General features: G+C 42.9%; 2 non-coding genes across 2 annotated transcripts; both read right to left on the bottom strand.

Annotated features, from left to right (window-relative positions):
• Positions 1–21411: 21411 nt before the first annotated feature.
• On the bottom strand, positions 21412–21603 carry LOC140277620 (U2 spliceosomal RNA). Its single transcript, XR_011909125.1, has one exon. It is a non-coding gene; the product is annotated as a U2 spliceosomal RNA (small nuclear RNA).
• A 308-nt stretch (positions 21604–21911) lies between these two features.
• LOC140277639 (U5 spliceosomal RNA) lies at positions 21912–22025 on the bottom strand. The gene has a single exon (XR_011909140.1). It is a non-coding gene; the product is annotated as a U5 spliceosomal RNA (small nuclear RNA).
• Positions 22026–23013: the final 988 nt, after the last annotated feature.

Raw genomic sequence — 23013 nt, 5'->3', positions numbered from 1 at the left:
TTGATGGACATTCAGACCTTCTTGCAGCTGAACACCTCCGCTCCCGCTTTTGATGTTGTATAGTCGGGCTTTCGAGCCTTTTCTTCCCCGGTTTTTACAAATTATGGTTGGACATTCAGACCTTCTTGCAGCCGAAAACCTCCGCTCCCTCTTTTGATCACATATTGTCGGGCATTCGCACCTTTTCTTACCCGCTTTTTACAAACCATGGTTGGACTTTCACACCTTTTAGTAGCGGAACAACTCCGCTCCAGCTATTGATTGTGTACAGTCGGGTATTTTAACCTTTTCTTACCCGCTTTTTACCAACTATGGTCGGACATTCACACCTTCTTACAGCGGAACACCTCCGCTCCCTCTTTTGATGGTGTATGTTCGGGCATTCGAACCTTTTCTTACCCGCTTTTTACAAACTATGGTCGGACATTCAAACCTTCTTGTAGCCGAACACATCCAGTCCTGCTTTTGATAATGTATGTTCGGGCATTCGAACCTTTTCTTACCCGCTTTTTACAAACTATGGTCGGACATTCAAACCTTCTTGTAGCCGAACACATCCACTTCTGCTTTTGATGATGTATGTTTAGGCATTCGCACCTTTTATTACTCATTTTTCAGTACTTATGGATGGACATTCACACCTTCTTGCAGCTGAACACCTCCTCTCCCGCTAATGATCACATTTGGTTTGATATTCGAAAATTTTCTTCATGTTTTCTAGCAATTATTGATGGACATTCAGACCTTCTTGCAGCTGAACACCTCCGCTCCCGCTTTTGATGGTGTATAGTCGGGCTTTCAAGCCTTTTCCTCCCCGGTTTTTATAAATTATGGTTGGACATTCAGACCTTCTTGCAGCCAAAAACCTCCGCTCCCTCTTTTGATCATGTATGGTTTGACATTCGCACCTTTTCTCACCCGCTTTTTACTATGGTCGGCCATTCACAGCTTCCTCTCCACCATACTTGTATTGTGGGATATTCAAACCCACTTGCATCCGAAGACCTCCGCCCCCACTTTTGTCGATATTTAGTCGGTCATTCGCACCTTACCCGCTTTTGGCAAACTATGGCCTTCTTGCAGCCAAACACCTCTGATCTCGCTTTTGATGATGTAAGGTTGGGCATTCAGACCTTGCTTCACCTGCTTTTCACCAAATATAGTCGGACATTCACAACTTCTTCCGCTCCACCTTTCCGTGTGGTTTGATATTCGAAAATTTTCTTTCATGTTTTCTAGCAATTATTGATGGACATTCAGACCTTCTTGCAGCTGAACACCTCCGCTCCCGTTTTTGATGGTGTATAGTCGGGCTTTCGAGCTTTTTCTTCCCCGGTTTTTACAAATTATGGTTGGACATTCAGACCTTCTTGCAGCCGAAAACCTCCGCTCCCTCTTTTGATCATGTATGGTTTGACATTTGCACCTTTTTTCACCCGCTTTTTACTATTGTAGGCCATTCACAGCTTCCTCTCCACCATACTTGTATGGTGGGATATTCAAACCCACTTGCATCCGAAGACCTCCGCCCCCACTTTTGTTGATATTTAGTCGGTCATTCGCACCTTACCCGCTTTTGGCAAACTATGGCCTTCTTGCAGCCAAACACCTCTGATCTCGCTTTTGATGATGTAAGGTTGGGCATTCAGACCTTGCTTCACCTGCTTTTCACCAAATATAGTCGGACTTTCACACCTTCTTGCAGCCGAACACGTCCGCTCCACCTTTTAGTTTTCTATGGGGCATTCACACCTTTTTTTTCACCGCATTTTATAGATTATGGTTGGAAATTCTCACCCACTCTCATCCGAAGACCTCTCCTCCTGCTTTTGTTAATATATAGTCGGGTATTCGAACCTTTTCTTACCCGCTTTTTGCAAATTATGGTCGGACATTCACACCTACTTGCAGCCGAATACTTCCGCTCCACCTTTTAGGTATGTATGGTTGGCATTTGCACCTTTTCTTACCCTCTTTTTATACTGATTGCTGAAGATTAAGTTGTTCTTTCTCAAACTAAAAAAAATTTTTAATTGTTGAAACTTGATTTGAAGTGGATAAATAAGGAGGACAAACAGTTTTAAGTCAGGCTGATAGAAGGAATTCATTATATAGCAAAATCTGTACTTCGTCATATGTCGAGAGATGCTTATTGCCGAAGAAGTTCTTTCTCATTCTACAAAGTACGATGTTGTTTATCATTGAAACTTGATTAGACATGAATAAATATGAAGGACAAAGCCGTCTTAACTTGGTTTGAGTTAAGGAATTCGTTTTAAAGGAGAATCCGAATTTGTGCATAACTCGTAAAATAGAGCTTATTTTCGGATTCCTGAAGAATGAGTCTGGTTCTTTCTCATAATACAAAGTTTGTTGTTTATTGTTGAAACTTCATCAGAAGTGAAGAAATAAATGAATGCCTATCAACAAATGTGGGATCTAAACTCTAGTACTTCCTCTAAAATAATTTCCTTTCTCAATTTTTCTATTCTCTACACTCTGCACTATGAGCACACACACCAAATCAGAAAGGCTTTTTTCTCTCTTTTCTACATTATGGACTGTGGGGACACAAAACCGCTCTCTCTTTTTTTTTTTTGATTATGTGCCAGGGCGTTGTCTCACGTATTAGATTATGCTTACGATACGAATGGGTTTATCAGTCACATCAGAATCCATACATACTGATCCTCCCGTAATAAAATGGTCGGATCTTATCAAACACACTTTGTTTCTTGTGACAATCAAGTCAGCGAAACAGCGTATACACGTCAAGACACTGAATCAAGTTTGCCACAAGAACTCATAAGTTTGGCAGTATTGCTCTGCCGTCAGCACCTGTTCATCTACTGTTCTATCAATATGAATTAGTTTATCTATTATCAATAAGGATACTTCTACAACTACTATCAAAGTATGTCCAGACTTCTTATGTTGTCAGTTGCTATATATGAATAAGTGGGTAGCTACTGACAAGCATTAAGCCAAACATATAACATTTCAGGTCACACCACACAGTTAACAACCACAGTGAAGTGTCAAAGCCCAAACATGTAACATTCAACAGGACACTTACACAACACATTCAAATCAAACAGTCAGACAACATACAAGAACATATACCCCAGCCGGCATTGCTCCCTGCCTATTTTCCTACAGCTCACTATGTGTGCGCACACCTTTATTCACAAACTCTTCAACTTATACTCTTTTACCGAAGCTGCTACAGCTCGATTGGCCGAATACTGAATAATCCTATTTCGGTGAATTTGACATCTGCCTTACATGTAACAGATTAGCGGTTTAGCAGTTTTAATTTAGTTTGAGTGAAGGAATTCATTTTATAGCAAAATCCGAAATCGTGAAGAACTTATTCTCGGATTCCTGAAACTTTAGATTTGCTCTTTCTTTTACTGCAAAGTACAACGTTGGTTTTTTTGTTTAAATCTTTCAAGACATGGTAAATATGAAGGACAAAGCAGTTTTAACATAGTTTGAGTGAAGGAATTCATTTTATAGATAAAATCCCAAGAGTCTGCTGAGAAAAGAGAGTGAATGCGAAGTAGACTTTAACACGGCTCTGGGAGCGAGCCGAGTGCGGGCTAACCGGGAGAATTGCTTGAAAGAAACACCATATCAAATGAGCGGTCAGAACAAAGCCTCAATATGGTGTTCCCGTGGTGTTTTTGTTGCTGCCGCTGTTTGCTTTTTCACAAGAGCGCACCTGTTGAGGGGGGGCCTGGGGGGGCCTGGGTGATGGTGGGTCTCAGGCTCGGGCTGCTGCGACTGGTGTGACCGGGTGGTTTGTTTGTTTGTTTTTTGTTGTTGTTTGTTTGTTTTTTGTAGAGGTCCTCCGGGGTGGGGTTGGGTTGAGTGGGTTGGGGCGGGATGGGTACCTTCTGGGGGTACAGTAGCTCCCGTAATATGGTCGCTGCAGGCCCCGAGCCTGGTGGACATCAGGCCCTCCTGTCCTGTGTTGGCTCCCTGGTAGCGGGGATGCCTATTGCAGCCAGTCCCTGGCTGCCCTCTCTGGGGGAGAGTAGCTCCCCCGGTGTATATCCCCAAACCCCTCTCCCTTCTGGCTCCTGTACACAGCACACACTCACACATGAAGGGTTTTGGGGGCGTGTGTGTTCGGTGGGGTGTAGTGGACTCTGCAGTAGTTTGACTCTGCAGTTCCCCGCCCCTGTTTTAATTACACCTTAGACATTACTATTAATCAAACACACTCACACACACACATTAGGTCTTGGGGGGTGGTTACACTGAGTGGCATCTGGTGGGCGGGGCTCTTTGGGTATGTAGGCTGCCCAGAGGGCCACGCTCCCAGTTCTACAAGTTTGGCTGCCCCTCAATTTTAATTGCTCACTATTAGAAAATATTGAAGAGCCAGAAGGGTGAGGGGAGGGGTCTTCTTCGCACACCCCTGCTTCCTGGTTGCTGCTCGGGGCGGGAGGGGCCAGGAGGATTAATTAATTGTTCTGCTGGTTTGGGGTCTGTGGTGGCTGGGGGGCTGCTGGCCCCCTGGTGTACCCGCTGCACTACACCCCAGCGGAGTCGAGGGAGGGAGGACGTGTGGATGTATGGGACATGAAAGTGTGTGTGTTAATGATTGGGCCTGGATCTTGGACTTGCTGTCGCCTGGCCTGCCTGTGCTTCTCCCGATGGGGGGGTGGCGTGGCCTCTCCCCGCCTCTGGCGACTTCATCCACCTGTGGGCACGTCTTGACTCCCAGGGCACTTGGCCAGGGGTGCTGGGGCAGGCGCTGATCCACTGTGTGGCTGTCTGGGGCGCTTGGCCCTCCTGGGTATTGGGTGGGGCCTCTGCCGGGGGGTTTGGGGGCGCTCGGGCTCCTGGGACCCGGATCCAGTGCACGGCCCATGTCTGGGCGGCTGGGGCCTTGCGACGTCGGTGGGCTGTTGCCCCTGGCTCCCGGAGGGCCTCTGCCCTATGCTTATGGGGGCTCTTTCCGGGGGCTTCCTCTGCAGTCTTCTGGATGGATGCGTGGTTGCCCCTGCGGTGGGCTTCCTGGGTTCTGTGCTCTGTGGGGGCTGCTGGTGGCCTGGGTCTTGTGGCCCTCTCTGCCTGCTTCTGATTGCTTGGGGGGGCTGTGGATTGTGGCCCTGTACGCTTATACACTCATAACTAAGCACGGTTATCATGTAGGTCCTGTGCCATGGGTGTTGCATGTTCTCACACACACACAACCACATTCATTAGTCCAGTAGCATGGTCGCTAAGCAGTTGATGTATTATCATGTCGTCTCAGGTCATCTATATCCACAGCTGTGTTTTATGCGATTGCCGCTTCTTGTGCTTGTTTTTGTTTGTTTGTTTTTTCTCTGCTTGTCTGCTTTCAGGTGCTCCTGGCGCTAAGGCTGGATTCTCCTCAGAGGCCATGGATTGTTGTCTGTTTTGTTTTTTACAGGTGTAGCAGCTGGTTGTCTGGTTTTTGTTTCTATTTTTGTTCTGTTTCCTCTTCTTTCCTCTTCTTCTTTCCTTGTCCCCCGGTCCGGTTCAGTTCTATTACATGTCATATATTGTAAACAGAAATAAATAAATGGGCATCAAGGGGAGCTTTACATTTATAAAACTTCCCTTGGCAAAGCAAATCTGTTTGGCATCAAAGGTATTCAGACTACAATTCTGCTGCCATAATGCTGAACATGATAAGGGGAAAAAAAAAAAGTAAAGAAGACAGTTCTGCCGAAAGCCAGGGACTAGACCTGTTCTAAGTTCTATACTTTTTAAAAGGGGCGTGTTTATCAACTATGGAATTAGAAGATTTACAAAAAGTATAACTATTCAACAGATCAGTTAAAAAAAAAGCCTGCTCATGGAGATGTTTCAGGATGTGGATACCAAGCGTGGACCTAATATTTTCATTTTTGCAATTCTGATACAGGCTATTGAGCAGTGATAACTAACACCAAGTTCAGATACTGCGGATTTTCTACCTTTGATTTGTTAAGATTGAGCCAATCAGGGACAACCTTGAAGGATCTCTTAAGTTTGGTTTTGTAGGATCAGTAATTACCTGAGAAAGGTTGATATTGGTACACACCTTTTTTAAATGATCAGAGGCAGAGTTCAACTTGTTTAAATTAAAATTGCCACACAGAGATTGGGTTTAGGCCACATGCACACAGAATGACATCAACAAATATAAGAAATATTAAACATTTACACATAGATTTTTGAATACATGTAGAGGAATGATACTTTGAAATGTGCTCATTGCGGAGTTATGATCAGTTGAGTAATGAAGGTTGAACTATTCTGGGAAACAGGTTCTATTCCCAGCATCATGATGGACACTCCTGATATAGAAGGTTTCGCTAACGCATTGGAATTGTTTTACTATTTTCATATGGATGTGCAATGAAGTATTGCTTGCTGCTGATAAATGCAAAGAAGAACAGCTTACACATAGATGCTCAGATATAGGCTGCTGAATGCAATGAAGACCTGCTTATCCAGTAAAGTTCAATGTCAATGTGTAATATTCAATTAGGATTTGCAAAACAGTGAAGTTAAACAATGAATGGGTCCATAGTCGGTATGAGAAGACTACAGGAATATTTACCTGGGTGTACGTTCAAACAGAGATGAGAAAATTGCGATAAATAATTTTTTGTTTGTTTGTTAGTATGTATATGAATGTTATGTGTATAAACTGTGTTGAGTTATAGTTACTCAGTAGTGTCTCAGTGAAACAACCGACGGGGGAAGCCTTGCGGTGACAACAAAAGCAGTGTTTTACTGATTAGTCAAGTTGCTCCAGTGTACTCCATACAAACTGGTTGGCTACTGAAGGGATAGAAAATGGGGAATACTTGTTTTAAAGCAAACAAGGAATTAGATGGGAAAAATACATGTTTTAACAGGACCCAGACAATATTAAATACTCAGACAGATGGGAGAAGAAGTGTAGTTTTGTAGGAAATCACAAAATTATTACATAAAATTAGTGAAATCAATTGAAGAATGCCTTTCTAAAGAGCTGTTTACCACAGATGAGCAGCTTTGCGACCAAGCACATTGTAGATCGCTTTAGTGCCAAAATGATCTAATTTAATGGATTGGTTTTAGACATGCATAACAGCATTTTAAGAACGAAGAGAGAAACAAAAAGGGAGAACGCTTCATGGTGGAAGGTGATGTATAAATAACTGTGTATATGATGAAGGAGAGACCATTTGAGCAGCACAGCCATTTCGCAGCACAGGGACAGCAGTCCAAGTTAAAGGATCTCCCACGTGGTATCACCTGTCACACTGTGTCAAGGCATCAAAAGAAGAAAAAATCACCAAACTCAAGGACAAAGAGACGAAGACTCCGGTGAACGAAGAGAGAGGACTGACAAACCAGAAATACAAAAGGATGCTGGGAATGATGCCAGCAATGAACAGAGAAGAAGATTCAGTGTCATCAATCTGCAACACGTGCCTCTAATGAGGGGGTGAATATAGAATCCTCAACGATTACAACGTCTCTGGGAACTGTGACAACAACAAGGTTTAAACCATTTTGATATATATTGTAACCTATTGGCTAAGGAATAGTGCTGAAAATGAGGTAAAACTAATCCACCACTGTCTGTAGGGTTTTTAAACTAATACGTGGTGGTTTGTCTTTCCACAGAAATTTGGAGATGCATGAATCTAGTGACTTAAACCAAGTAGCAGATGGTTTTATGGGGATCATTGAGAACATATAGTTAGCTTTTGGTAGTATCATCATTTTAATGGTTGTAACTCTCCCCATAATTGATATAGGTAAGGACTTCCAACGAGAGAGATCGTCCTCTACTCTCTTTAATAATTGCACTTAATTTAGCTTTGTTAGCTCTGAGAGCCTGGAGGAAATGTTTATGCCTAAATATCTAATATTTCCTGACTGTAAAGTGATCGCAGGTATATTCTGGACCCTACAGTTAATGGGCAGAACTGTGGTCTTAGACCAGTTGATAGAGTAGTCAGAAAGTGCTGAGAATTTATTTATGAGTGTGATCGTGTGAGTGAGAGACGTCTGTGAGTTCTGAAGGAAAAGTAATACATCATCAGCATAAAGACTTATTTTATGCTCAATATTTTGGGATTGGATGCCTTTAATATTTCTATCTTGTCTGAAAGAAGCTGCTAAAGGTTTGATGAAAATAGCAAAAAGTGAGGGAGAAAGTGGGAAACCCTATCGTGTACCTCTCTGCAGACTGAAGCTTGGAGAAGTTTGATCATTTGTCCTGACACTTGCATTTGGGGAGCTATATAATATCCTTATCCAGTTGATGAAGTATGACCCAAACCCGAATTTGTTTAATGCTGCGAATAAAAATTTCCAGTTCACTCCATCAAATGCTTTTTCTGCATCTAGAGAGTCGATTGTGGTTTCCAAGTTGTTGATGGTAGAATAGTCTATGAGATTAATGATCCGGTTTGTGAACGAACTGTTGTGCCTACTGCTCTTCAGCCTGTCAAATGAAGAATTTGAAAAGTGACAAATGAACGAAGACCCAAGGAGTTGAGTCGTAAACGAATCAATACTGTTTCCTGTGCGAGGACCCGTCACCCGAGGAGTTGAGTCGTGAACGAATCAATACTGTTTCCTGTCCTGCTGACTGAGCTTATTAAGCTGCCGCCTGCCATGTGGTGAGGAAGGGTACTGCATGAAAATGAACGAATCACTCACTGAGACAACTCGTTACTCCCGAGTCATATAAAAAATTAGTTCATATCGAACGAATCGCTCACGAACGACACATCACTATCTATTTGACGAGTTATGCATGAATTCGGATTTTGCAATAAAATTAATTCCTTCTCTCAAACCAAGTTCAAACTGCTTTGTTCTTCATATTTATCTACTTCTAATCTAGTTTCAACAATAAACAACACTGTATTTTGTAGTATGAAAAAGAACAAGACCTAATTTTCAGCAATAAGCTTCTCTCGAGGAGATATGAAGGAATACAGATTTTGCTATAAAATTAAATCCTTCTATCAAACTGACTTAAAATTTCTTCACTTCTGATGAAGTTTCAACAATAAACAACAAACTTTGTATTATGAGAAAGAACCAGACTCATTCTTCAGGAATCCGAAAATAAGCTCTATTTTACGAGTTATGTACGAATTCGGATTCTCCTATAAAATGAATTCCTTAACTCAAACCAAGTTAAGACTGCTTTGTCCTTCATATTTATTTATGTCTAATCAAGTTTCAACGATAAACAACGTTGTACTTTGTAGAATGAGAAAGAACTTCTTCAGCAATAAGCATCTCTCGACATATGACGAAATACAGATTTTGCTATAAAATTAATTCCTTCTATCAGCCTGACTTAAAACTGTTTGTCCTCCTTATTTATGCACTTCAAATCAAGTTTCAACAATTAAGAAAATTTTGTAATTTGAGAAAGAACAACTTAATCTTCAGCAATCAGTATAAAAAGAGGGTAAGAAAAGGTGCAAATGCCAACCATACATCACTAAAAGGTGGAGCGGAAGTATTCGGCTGCAAGTAGGTGCGAATGCCTGACAATGTATGATCAAAAGAGGGAGCGGAGGTTTTCAGCTGCAAGGTCTGAATGTCCAACCATAATTTGTAAAAACTGGGGAAGAAAAGGCTCGAAAGCCCGACTATACACCATCAAAAGCGGGAGCGGAGGTGTTCGGCTGCAAGTAGGTGTGAATGTTCGACCATAATTTGTAAAAAGCGGGTAAGAAAAGGTTCGAATGCCCGACTATATATTAACCAAAGCAGGAGGAGAGGTCTTCGGATAAGAGTGGGTGAGAATTTCCAACCATAATCTATAAAATGCGGTGAAAAAAAAGGTGTGAATACCCCATAGAACACTAAAAGGTGGAGCGGAAGTGTTCGGCTGCAAGAAGGTGTGAATGTCCGACTATATTCGGTGAAAAGCAGGTGAAGCAAGGTCTGAATGCCAAACCTTACATCATCAAAAGCGAGATCAGAGGTGTTTGGCTGCAAGAAGGCCATAGTTTGCCAAAAGCGCGTAAGCTGCGAATGACCGACTAAATATCAACAAAAGTGGGGGCGGAGGTCTTCGGATGCAAGTGGGTGTGAATATCCCACCATACAAGTATGGTGGAGAGGAAGCTGTGAATGGCCGACCATAGTAAAAAGCGGGTGAGAAAAGGTGCGAATGTCCAACCATACATGATCAAAACAGGGAGCGGAGGTGTTTGGCTGCGACAAGGTGTGAATGTCCAACCATAATTAATGTAAAAAGGGCAACAAGTAGGTTTGAATGCCCAACCATACATCATCAAAAGCAGGAGTGGATGTGTTCGGCTACAAGAAGGTTTGAATGTCTGACCATAGTTTGTAAAAAGCGGGTAAGAAAAGGTTCGAATGCCCGAACATACACCATCAAAGGAGGGAGCGGAGGTGTTCCGCTGTAAGAAGGTGTGAATGTCCGACCATAGTTGGCAAAAAGCAGGTAAGAAAAGGTTAAAATACCCGATTGTACACAATCAATAGAGGGAGCAGAGTTGTTCCGCTACTAAAAGGTGTGAAAGTCCGACCATGGTTTGTAAAAAGCGGGTAAGAAAAGGTGCGAATGCCCGACAATGTATGATCAACAGCTGGAGCGGAGGTGTTCAGCTGCAAGAAGGTCTGAATGTCCATCAATAATTGCTAGAAAACATGGAAGAGAATTTTCGAATATCAAACCGCACATGATCATAAGCGGGAGAGGAGGTGTTCAAATGCAAGAAGGTGTGAATGTCCACCCATAATTACTGCAAAATGGGTAAGAAAAGGTACGAATACCCAACCATACATCATCAAAAGCAGGAGTGGATGTGTTCGGCTACAAGAAGGTTTTAATGTCCAACCATAGTTTGTAAAAAGCGGGTAAGAAAAGGTTCGAATGCCCGAACATACACCATCAAAAGAGGGAGCGGAGGTGTTCCGCTGTAAGAAGATGTGAATATCCGACCATAGTTGGTAAAAAGCGGGTAAGAAAAGGTTAAAATTCTCAACTGTACACAATCAAAAGAGGGAGCGGAGTTGTTCAGCTACAAAAAGGTGTGAAAATCCAACCATGGTTTGTAAAAAGCGGGTAAGAAAAGGTTTGTATGCCCGAATATACACCATCAAAAGCGGAAGCGGAGGTGTTCGGCTTCAAGAAGATGTGAACGTCCGACCAAAGTTTGTAAAAAGCAGTTAAGAAAAGGTTTGAATATCCAACCAAACATAATCAAAAGCGGGAGCAGAGCAGCTCGACTGCAAGTAGGTCTGAATGTCAGATCATAATTTGCAAAAAGCTGATGAGAAAGGGTCAGAATGCCCGACAATACACCATCAAATGCGGGAGCGGAGCTTTTCGGCTGTGAGTAGGTGTGAATGTCCAGCCATAATTGCTGAAAAATGTGTTAGAAAAGGTAAAAATGCTGGTCCATACATCATCAAAAGCGGGAGAAGTGGTGTTGGGCTGCAAGTAGGTGTGAATGTCCAGCCTTAATTACTCACAAACGGGTAAGAAAAGGTAGTATTGCCAGACCATACATGATCAAAACAGGGAGCGGAGGTGGTTCAGCTGCAAGAAGGTGTGAATGTCCGACTAAAGTTTGTAAAAAGTGGGTAAGACAAGGTGCGCATGCCCAACAATGTATGATCAAAAGAGGGAGCTTCGGTTTTCGGCTGCAAGAAGGTCTGAATGTCCACCCATAATTCCTGAAAAATGGGTAAAAAAAGGGTGTGAATGCCCAACCATACATCATCAAAAGCAGGAGTGGATGTGTTCGGCTACAAGACGGTTTGAATGTCAATCAATAATTGCTTTAAAACATGAAAGAAAATTTTCGAATATTAAACCTTACATGATCATTAGCGGGAAAGTAGGTGTTCAGCTGCAAGAAGGTGTGAATGTCCACCCATAATTACTGAAAAATGGGTAGGGAAAGGTGCGAATGTTCAACCATACATCTTCAAAAGCAGGAGTGGAGTTGTTCAGCTACAAGAAGGTATGAAAGTCCAACCATGGTTTGTAAAAAGCGGGTAAGGAAAAGTTCGAATGCCCGAGTATATACCATCAAAAGCGGAAGCGGAAGTGTTCGGCTGCAAGAAGGTGTGAACGTCCGACCAAAGTTTGTCAAAAGCAGTTAAGAAAAGATTCGAATATCCAACCAAACATAATCAAAAGCGGGAGCAGAGCTGTTCGACTGCAAGTAGGTGTGATGTCAGATCATAATTGCTGAAAAATGTGTTATAAAAGACTAGAATTCCGGACAATACATCATCAAAAGCGGGAGAGGTGGTGTTCGGCTGCAAGTAGGTGTGAATGTCCAGCCATAATTACTCACAAACGGGGGAAGAAAAGATAGTATTGCCAGACCACACATGATCAAAACAGGGAGTGGAGGTGGTTCAGCTGCAAGGTGTGAATGTCTGACTAAAGTTTGTAAAAAGCGGGTAAGACAAGGCGCGAATGCCCGACAATGTATGATCAAAAGAGGGAGCGGAGGTTTTCGGCTGCAAGGTCTGAATGTCCAACCATAATTTGTAAAAACCGGGAAGAAAAGGCTGGAAAGCCCGACTATACACCATCAAAAGCGGGAGCGGAGGTGTTCAGCTGCAAGAAGGTCTGAATGTCCGACCAATAATTACTGAAAAATGGGTAAAAAAAAGGGTGTGAATGCCCAACCATACATCATCAAAAGCAGGAGTGGATGTGTTCGGCTACAAGAAGGTGTGAACGTCCGACCAAAGTTTGTAAAAAGCAGTTAAGAAAAGGTTCGAATATCCAACCAAACATAATCAAAAGCGGGAGCAGAGCTTTTCTACTGCAAGTGGTGTGAATGTCAGATCATTATTTGCAAAAAGCTGATGAAAAAGGGTGAGAATGCCCGACTATACACTATCAAATGTGGGAGCAGAGGTGTTCGTCTGTGAGTAGGTGTGAATGTCCGACCATAATTGCTGAAAAATGTGTTAGAAAAGACTAGAATGCCGGACCATATATAATCAAAAGAGGGAGAGGTTGTGTTCGGCTGCAAGAAGTTGTGAATGTCCAGCCATAATTACTCACAAACGGGTAAGAAAAGGTAGTATTGCCAGACCATACATGATCAAAACAGGGAGCGGAGTTAGTTCAGCTGCAAGAAGGTGTGAATGTCCGACTAAAGTTTGTAAAAAGCGGGTAAGACAAGGTGCGAATGCCCGACAATGTATGATCAAAAGAGGGAGCGGAGGTTTTCGGCTGCAAGGTCTGAATATCCAACCATAATTTGTAAAAAGCGGGGAAGAAAAGGCTCGAAAGTCCGACTATACACCATCAAAAGCGGGAGCGGAGGTGTTCAGCTGCATGAAGGTCTGAATGTCCGACCAATAATTACTGAAAAATGGTTAAGAAAAGGTGCGAATGCCCAATCATACATCATCAAAAGCAGGAGCGGATGTGTTTGGCTACAAGAAGGTTTGAATGTCCGACCATAGTAAGTAATAGGCGGGTAAGAAAAGGCTCAAATGCCCGACTATACACTATCAAAAGCGGAAGCGCAGGTGTTCGGCTGCAAGAAGGTGTGAACGTCCGACCAAAGTTTGAGAAAAGCAGTTAAGAAAATGTTCGAATATCCAACCAAACATAATCAAAAGCGGGAGCAGAGCTGTTCGAATCCAAGTAGGTGTGAATATCAGATCATAATTTGCAAAAAGCTGATGAGAAAGGGTGAGAATGCCCGACTATACACTATCAAATGTGGGAGCGGAGGTGTTCGTCTGTGAGTAGGCGTGAATGTCCGACCATAATTGCTGAAAAATGTGTTAGAAAAGGTAAGAATGCCGGACCATATATCATCAATAGCGGGAGAGGTTGTGTTCGGCTGCAAGAAGGTGTGAATGTCCAGCCATAATTACTCACAAATGGGTAAGAAAAGGTAGTATTGCCAGACCATACATGATCCAAACAGGGAGCGGAGTTAGTTCAGCTGCAAGAAATGTGTGAATGTCCGACTAAAGTTTGTAAAAAGCGGGTAAGACAAGGTGCGAACGCCCAACCGCACATGATCAAAACAAAACATCCAGAATATGACAATTATGCTAATTAAAAATTTACTTTGAGATACTGAAGCAAAACCAAGAACCACTGAGCTTTTTTACGGGTGATCTTTTAACCTCACATCTGGATGAAAAGGTGTTCGACTGCAAGTAGGTGTGAATGTCAGATCATAATTTGTAAAAAGCGGGTAAGAAAAGCTTAGAATGCCCAACCATAAATTATCAAAAGCGGCAGCAGAGATGTTCGGCTGGTATTTATCAATGTCTAGATAGATTTCAACAAAAAACAACGTTGTACTTTGCAGTAAAAGAAAGAGCTAATCAAAAGTTTTAGGCATCCGAGAATAAGCTTATTTTCATGAGTTCTGCACGATTTCGGATTTTATGTATAAAATGAATTCCTTCACTCAAACTAAGTTAAAACTGCTATGTCCTTCATATGTACCCATTTCTACATATATTTCAAGCATAAACTTCCTCATACTACTCATACTTCTACAAAGACCAACATTGGATTTTGCAGTAGAAGAAAGAGCAACACTGAAGGATCAGGAATCCGAGAATATGCTTATTTTCATACGTTCTGCATGATTTGGGATTTTATGTATAAAGTGAATTCCTTAACCCAAACCAAGTGAAATCTGCTTTTAACTTCATATTTATCAATGTCTATATCGATTTCAACAAAGAACAACATTGGATTTTGCAGTAGGAGAAAGAGCAACACTGAAGGATCAGGAATCCGAGAATATGCTTATTTTCATACGTTCTGCATGATTTGGGATTTTATGTATAAAGTGAATTCCTTAACCCAAACCAAGTGAAATCTGCTTTTAACTTCATATTTATCAATGTCTAGATCGACTTCAACAACGAACAACATTGTATTTTGCAGTAGAAGAAAGAGCAACACTGAAGGATCAGGAATCCGAGAATAAGCTTCTTTTCATACGTTCTGCATGATTTGGGATTTTATGTATAAAATTAATTCCTTAACTCAAACCAAGTGAAAACTGCTTTGTCCGTCATATTTATCAATGTCTAGATCGAATTCAACAAAGAACAACATTGTATTTTGCAGTAGAAGAAAGAGCAACACTGAAGGATCAGGAATCCGAGAATAAGCTTATTTTCTTATGGGCAAGTGGGAACTGCTTTGTCCTTCATATTTATCAATGTGTAGATGGATTTCAACTTCTTCTACTGCAAAGTCCAGCTTTTTATGGTATATATTCGGGCATTCAAACCTTTTCTTACCCGCTTTTTACAAACCATGGTCGGATATTCACACCTTCTTACAGCGGAACACCTCCGCTACCTCTTTTGATGGTGTATGTTCGGGCATTCGAACCTTTTCTTACCCGCTTTTTACAAACTATGGTCAGACATTAAGACCTTTTTGTAGCCGAACACATCCACTCCTGCTTTTGATGATGTATGGTTGGGCATTCGTACCTTTTCTTACCCATTTTGCAGTAATTATGGGTGGACATTCACACCTTCTTGCATTAGAACACCTCCTCTCCCGCTAATGATCATGTGCGGTTTGATATTCAAAAATTCTCTTCCATGTTTTCTAGCAATTATTGATGGACATTCAGACCTTCTTGCAGCTGAACACTTCCGCTCCAGCTGTTGATGGTGTATAGTCGGGCTTTCGAGCCTTTTCTTCCCAGATTTTTACAAATCATGGACGGACATTCAGACCTTCTTTCAGCCGAAAACCTCCGCTCCCTCTTTTGATCATACATTGTCGGGCATTCGCACCTTTTCTTACCCGCTTTTTACAAACCATGGTCGGACTTTCACACCTTTTAGTAGCGGAACAACTCTGCTCCCTCTATTGATTGTGTACAATCGGGTATTTTAACCTTTTCTTACCTGCTTTTTGCCAACTATGGTCGGACATTCACACCTTCTTACAGCGGAACACCTCCGCTCCCTCCTTTGATGGTGTATGTTCGGGCATTCAAACCTTTTCTTACCCGCTTTTTACAAACTATGGTCAGACATTCAAACCTTCTTGTAGCCGAACACATCCACTCCTGCTTTTGATGATGTATGGTTGGGCATTCAAACCTACTTGTTGCCCGCTTTTCATTAATTATGGGTGGACATACACAACTTGTCACAGCCAAACACCTCCGCTCCCTGTTTTGATCATGTATGGTTGGACATTCGCACCTTTTCTCACCCGCTTTTTACTATGGTCGGCCATTCACAGCTTCCTCTCCACCATACTTGTATGGTGGGATATTAACACCCATTTGCATCCGAAGACCTCCGCCCCCACTTTTGTTGATATTTAGTCGGTCATTCGCAGCTTACCCGCTTTTGGCAAACTATGGCCTTCTTGCAGCCAAACACCTCTGATCTTGCTTTTGATGATGTAAGGTTGGGCATTCAGACCTTGCTTCACCTGCTTTTCACCAAATATAGTCGGACATTTACACCTTCTTGCAGCCGAACACTTCCGCTCCACTTTTTAGTGTTCTATGGGGTATTCACACCTTTTTTTTTCACCGCATTATGGTTGGAAATTCTCACCCACTCTTATCCGAAGACCTCTCCTCCTGCTTTTGTTAATATATAGTCGGGCATTCGAACCTTTTCTTACCCGCTTTTTACAAATTATGGTCGAACATTCACACCTACTTGCAGCCGAACACCTCCGCTCCCGCTTTTGATGGTGTATTGTCGGACTTTCGAGCCTTTTCTTGCCCGGTTTTTACAAATTATGGTTGGACATACGTTTCATCTGACAGGCTGAAGAGCAGTAGGCACAACAGTTCGTTCACAAACCGGATCATTAATCTCATAGACTATTCTACCATCAACAACTTGGAAACCACAATCGACTCTCTAGATGCAGAAAAAGCATTTGATGGAGTGAACTGGAAATTTTTATTCGCAGCATTAAACAAATTCGGGTTTGGGTCACACTTTATCAACTGGATAAGGATATTAAATAGCTCCCCAAATACATGTGTCAGGACAAATGATCAAACTTCTCCAAGCTTCAGTCTGCAGAGAGGTACACGATAGGGTTGCCCACTTTCTCCCTCATTTTTTGCTATTTTCATCAAACCTTTAGCAGCTTCTATCAGACAAGATAGAAATATTAAAGGCATCCAATCCCAAAATATTGAGCATAAAATAAGTCTTTATGCTGATGATGTATTACTTTTCCTTCAGAACTCACAGACGTCTCTCACTCACACGATCACACTCATAAATAAATTCTCAGCACTTTCTGACTACTCTATCAACTGGTCTAAGACCACAGTTCTGCCCATTAACTGTAGGGTCCAGAATATACCTGCGATCACTTTACAGTCAGGAAATATTAGATATTTAGGCATAAACATTTCCTCCAGGCTCTCGGAGCTAACAAAGCTAAATTAAGTGCAATTATTAAAGAGAGTAGAGGACGATCTCTCTCGTTGGAAGTCCTTACCTATATCACTTATGGGGAGAGTTACAACCATTAAAATGATGATACTACCAAAAGTTAACTATATGTTCTCAATGATCCCCATAAAACCATCTGCTACTTGGTTTAATTCACTAGATTCATGCATCTCCAAATTTCTGTGGAAAAACAAACCACCACGTATTATTTTAAAAACCCTACAGACAGTGGTGGATTAGATTTACCTCATTTTCAGCACTATTCCTTAGCCAATAGGTTACAATATATATCAAAATGGTTTAAACCTTGTTGTTGTCACAGTTCCCAGAGACGTTGTAATCGTTGAGGATTCTATATTCACTCCCTCATTAGAGGCACGTGTTGCAGATTGATGACACTGAATCTTCTTCTCTGTTCATTGCTGGCATCATTCCCAGCATCGTAAGTGTTCGTGGCATTGATAGCCTCTTCTTCTGGATCTTGACATCGAGCATCCTTTTGTATTTCTGGTTTGTCAGTCCTCTCTCTTCGTTCACCGGAGTCTTCGTCTCTTTGTCCTTGAGTTTGGTGATTGTTTCTTCTTTTGATGCCTTGACACAGTGTGACACGTGGGAGATCCTTTCACTTGGACTGCTGTCCCTGTGCTGCGAAATGGCTGTGCTGCTCAAATGGTCTCTCCTTCATCATATACACAGTTATTTATACATCACCTTCCACCATGAAGCGTTTTCCCTTTTTGTTTGTTTGTTCTTAAAATGCTGTTATGCATGTCTAAAACCAATCCATTAAATTAGATCATTTTGGCACTAAAGCGATCTACAATGTGCTTGGTCGCAAAGCTGCTCATCTGTGGTAAACAGCTCTTCAGAAAGGCATTCTTCAATTGATTTCACTAATTTTATGTAATAATTTTGTGATTTCCTACAAAACTACACTTCTTCTCCCATCTGTCTGAGTATTTAATATTGTCTGGGTCCCGTTAAAACATGTATTTTTCCCATCTAATTCCTTGTTTGCTTTAAAACAAGTATTCCCCTTTTTCTATCCCTTCAGTAGCCAACCAGTTTGTATGGAGTACACTGGAGCAACTTGACTGATCAGTAAAACACTGCTTTTGTTGTCACCGCAAGGCTTCTCCCGTCGGTTGTTTCACTGAGACACTACTGAGTAACTATAACTCAACACAGTTTATACACATAACATTCATATACATACTAACAAACAAACAAACAATTATTTATCGCAATTTTCTCATCTCTGTTTGAACGTACACCCAGGTAAATATTCCTGTAGTCTTCTCATACCGACTATGGACCCATTCATTGTTTAACTTCACTGTTTTGCAAATCCTAATTGAATATTACACATTGACATTGAACTTTACTGGATAAGCAGGTCTTCATTGCATTCAGCAGCCTATATCTGAGCATCTATGTGTAAGCTGTTCTTCTTTGCATTTATCAGCAGCAAGCAATACTTCATTGCACATCCATATGAAAATAGTAAAACAATTCCAATCTCTGTGTGGCAATTTTAATTTAAACAAGTTGAACTCTGCCTCTGATCATTTAAAAAAGGTGTGTACCAATATCAACCTTTCTCAGGTAATTACTGATCCTACCAAACCAAACTTAAGAGATCCTTCAAGGTTGTCCCTGATTGGCTCAATCTTAACAAATCAAAGGTAGAAAATCCGCAGTATCTGAACTTGGTGTTAGTTATCACTGCTCAATAGCCTGTATCAGAATTGCAAAAATGAAAACATTAGGTCCACGCTTGGTATCCAGATCCTGAAACATCTCCATGAGCAGGCTTTTTTTTTAACTGATCTGTTGAATAGTTATACTCATGACACTGTTAAAATCCCAGATGAAGATCTAGCACTTGACCATTTTTGTAAATCTTCTAATTCCATAGTTGATAAACATGCCCCTTTTAAAAAGTATAGAACTTAGAACAGGTCTAGTCCCTGGCTTTCGGCAGAACTGTCTTCTTTACTTTCTTTTTTTCAGCATTATGGCAGCAGAATTGGAGTCTGAATACCTTTGATGCCAAACAGATTTGCTTTGCCAAGGGAAGTTTTATAAATGTAAAGCTCCCCTTGATGCCCATTTATTTATTTCTGTTTACAATATATGACATGTAATAGAACTGAACCGGACCGGGGGACAAGGAAAGAAGAAGAGGAAGGAAGAGGAAACAGAACAAAAATAGAAACAAAAACCAGACAACCAGCTGCTACACCTGTAAAAAACAAAACAGACAACAATCCATGGCCTCTGAGGGGAATCCTGCCTTAGCGCCAGGAGCACCTGAAAGCAGACAAGCAGAGAAAAAACAAACACACAAACAAACAAAAACAAGCACAAGAAGCGGCAATCGCATACAACACAGCTGTGGATATAGATGACCTGAGACGACATGATAATACATCAACTGCTTAGCAACCATGCTACTGGACTAATGAATGTGGTTGTGTGTGTGTGTGAGAACATGCAACACCCATGGCACAGGACCTACATGATAACCGTGCTTAGTTATGAGTGTATAAGCGTACAGGGCCACAATCCACAGCCCCCCCAAGCAATCAGAAGCAGGCAGAGAGGGCCACAAGACCCAGGCCACCAGCAGCCCCCACAGAGCACAGAACCCAGGAAGCCCACCGCAGGGGCAACCACGCATCCATCCAGAAGACTGCAGAGGAAGCCCCGGGAAAGAGCCCCCATAAGCATAGGGCAGAGGCCCTCCGGGAGCCAGGGGCAACAGCCCACCAACGTCGCCAGGCCCCAGCCGCCCAGACATGGGCCGTGCACTGGACTCGGGCCCCAGGAGCCCGAGCGCCCCCAAACCCCCCGGCAGAGGCCCCACCCAATACCCAGGAGGGCCAAGCGCCCCAGACAGCCACACAGTGGATTAGCGCCTGCCCCAGCACCCCTGGCCAAGTGCCCTGGGAGTCAAGACGTGCCCACAGGTGGGTGAAGTCGCGAGCAGCGGGGAGAGGCCACGCCGCCCCCCCATCGGGAGAAGCACAGGCAGGCCAGGCGACAGCAAGTCCAAGATCCAGGCCCAATCATTACCACACACACTTTCATGTGCAGCGGGCACACCAGGGGGCCAGCAGCCCCCCAGCCACCACAGACCCCAAACCAGCAGAACAATTAATTAATCCTCCTGGCCCCTCCCGCCCCGAGCAGCAACCAGGAAGCAGGGGTGTGCGAAGAAGACCCCTCCCCTCACCCTTCTGGCTCTTCAATATTTTCTAATAGTGAGCAATTAAAATTGAGGGGCACCAGATGCCACTCAGTGTAACCACCCCCCAAGACCTAATATGTGTGTGTGAGTGTGTGCTGTGTACAGGAGCCAGAAGGGAGACGGGTATGGGGATATACACCGGGGGAGCTACTCTCCCCCAGAGAGGACAGCCAGGGACTGGCTGCAATAGGCATCCCCGCTACCAGGGAGCCAACACAGGACAGGAGGGCCTGATGTCCACCAGGCTCGGGGCCTGCAATGACCATATTCCGGGAGCTACTGTACCTCCAGAAGGTACCCATTCCGCCCCACCCCACCCCACTCAACCCAACCCCACCCCGGAGGACCTCTACAAAAAACAAACAAACAACAACAAAAAACAAACAAACAAACCACCCGGTCACACCAGTCGCAGCAGCCCGGGCCTGAGACCCACCATCACCCAGGCCCCCCCTCAACAGGTGCGCTCTTGTGAAAAAGCAAACAGCGGCAGCAACCAAAACACCACGGGAACACCGTATTGAGGCTTTGTTCTGACCGCTCATTTGGTATGGCGTTTCTTTCAAGCAATTCTCCCGGTTAGCCTGCCCTCGGCTCGCTCCCAGAGCTGTGTTAAAGTCTACTTCGCATTCACTCTCTTTTCTCAGCAGACTAAAAGAAAGTTTCATCTTGGGCTCCCTGAAACTTCCATCCTGCACCGCTGTTTGCTTTTTCACAAGAGTAGAGAAGAGCGCACCGTTCCCAGCGGCACTGCAGTACCGGGTCAATGCTTGGAGTGAACGGAGCAAGCTACTTTTTCAACTCCTATTGCTAAAAATCCATTTAATATGTAGTCCTCGTATAGAGGACATATCAGGTATTAAACTGATAAGAACAGATACTACACTTGATCTTAGCCAAAAAGGCCGAGAAGCGATAACTGTCCACTGGTTCACGTCCGAGGGCCCTTCCAGGCACAATGCGCACTTGTAGCGGTGTTCTTTTTATGGCCATAGGTGGTCAGAGTGTCACTTTGCACCTCCGCCCACCCGCTGCACTGAGCACTCTTCAGCCCTTTTAAATGGTATAACTTTGCACTCCCGCACGCTCCAGCGAGCACCATTCAAGCAACAACTTTGCACTACAGCTTCGAACATCGGCACAGTCGCAACAAGTAAGGCGACTCTACTCAGAGAAGTCACTCTGCACAGTAACAAGATTTCTTTTGCACAGACAGAAAGGGCTTCACCCGCAAAGGTAAAGCCTGCCAAAAATAGAAACAACTCATTAGTGCTGCTCTCCACGGAAGTCTTTAGTAAAAGGCGAAAGACTTGTACGTTATGAAGAGAAACCAGAGTACGATTATCTGTCACTGCGGGAGCAGGGCATCAGGCTAGTTGGCATAGCCACCTTCCCCATGGTGAGCTTTGCTTGGTTGAGACGCTTGCTCCCCCCCCTTGCTCCTCGGCTGACCAAGTAGGAACAATCAGGCCCTATTCGATGGCGGCCTTGTCTTTTACTCTGTGCAAAAGACAAGGCAGCAACAAAAACACCACGGGAACACCGTATTGAGGCTTTGTTCTGACCGCTCATTCGGTGTCGCGTTTCTTTCAAGCAATTCTCCCGGTTAGCCCGCACTTGGCTCGCTCCCAGAGCCGTGTTAAAGTCTGCTTCGCATTCACACTCTTTTCTCAGCAGACTCTTGGGATTTTATCTATAAAATGAATTCCTTCACTCAAACTATGTTAAAACTGCTTTGTCCTTCATATTTACCATGTCTTGAAAGATTTAAACAAAAAAACCAACGTTGTACTTTGCAGTAAAAGAAAGAGCAAATCTAAAGTTTCAGGAATCCGAGAATAAGCTTACTTTCATGAGTTCTTCACGATTTCGGATTTTGCTATAAAATGAATTCCTTCACTCAAACTAAATTAAAACTGCTAAACCGCTAATCTGTTACATGTAAGGCAGATGTCAAATTCACCGAAATAGGATTATTCAGTATTCGGCCAATCGAGCTGTAGCAGCTTCGGTAAACGAGTATAAGTTGAAGAGTTTGTGAATAAAGGTGTGCGCACACATAGTGAGCTGTAGGAAAATAGGCAGGGAGCAATGCCGGATGGGGTATATGTTCTTGTATGTTGTCTGACTGTTTGATTTGAATGTGTTGTGTAAGTGTCCTGTTGAATGTTACATGTTTGGGCTTTGACACTTCACTGTGGTTGTTAACTGTGTGGTGTGACCTGAAATGTTATATGTTTGGGCTGTGTTACATGCTTAATGCTTGTCAGTAGCTACCCAATTATTCATATATAGCAACTGACAACATAAGAAGTCTGGACATACTT

Source organism: Leuresthes tenuis, unplaced genomic scaffold (assembly GCF_036924035.1).
Source record: "Leuresthes tenuis unplaced genomic scaffold, fLeuTen1.0.hap1 SCAF_19, whole genome shotgun sequence".
NCBI classification, from domain to species: Eukaryota; Metazoa; Chordata; class Actinopteri; order Atheriniformes; family Atherinopsidae; genus Leuresthes; species Leuresthes tenuis.
This window is presented reverse-complemented; position numbering and strand designations above follow the sequence as displayed.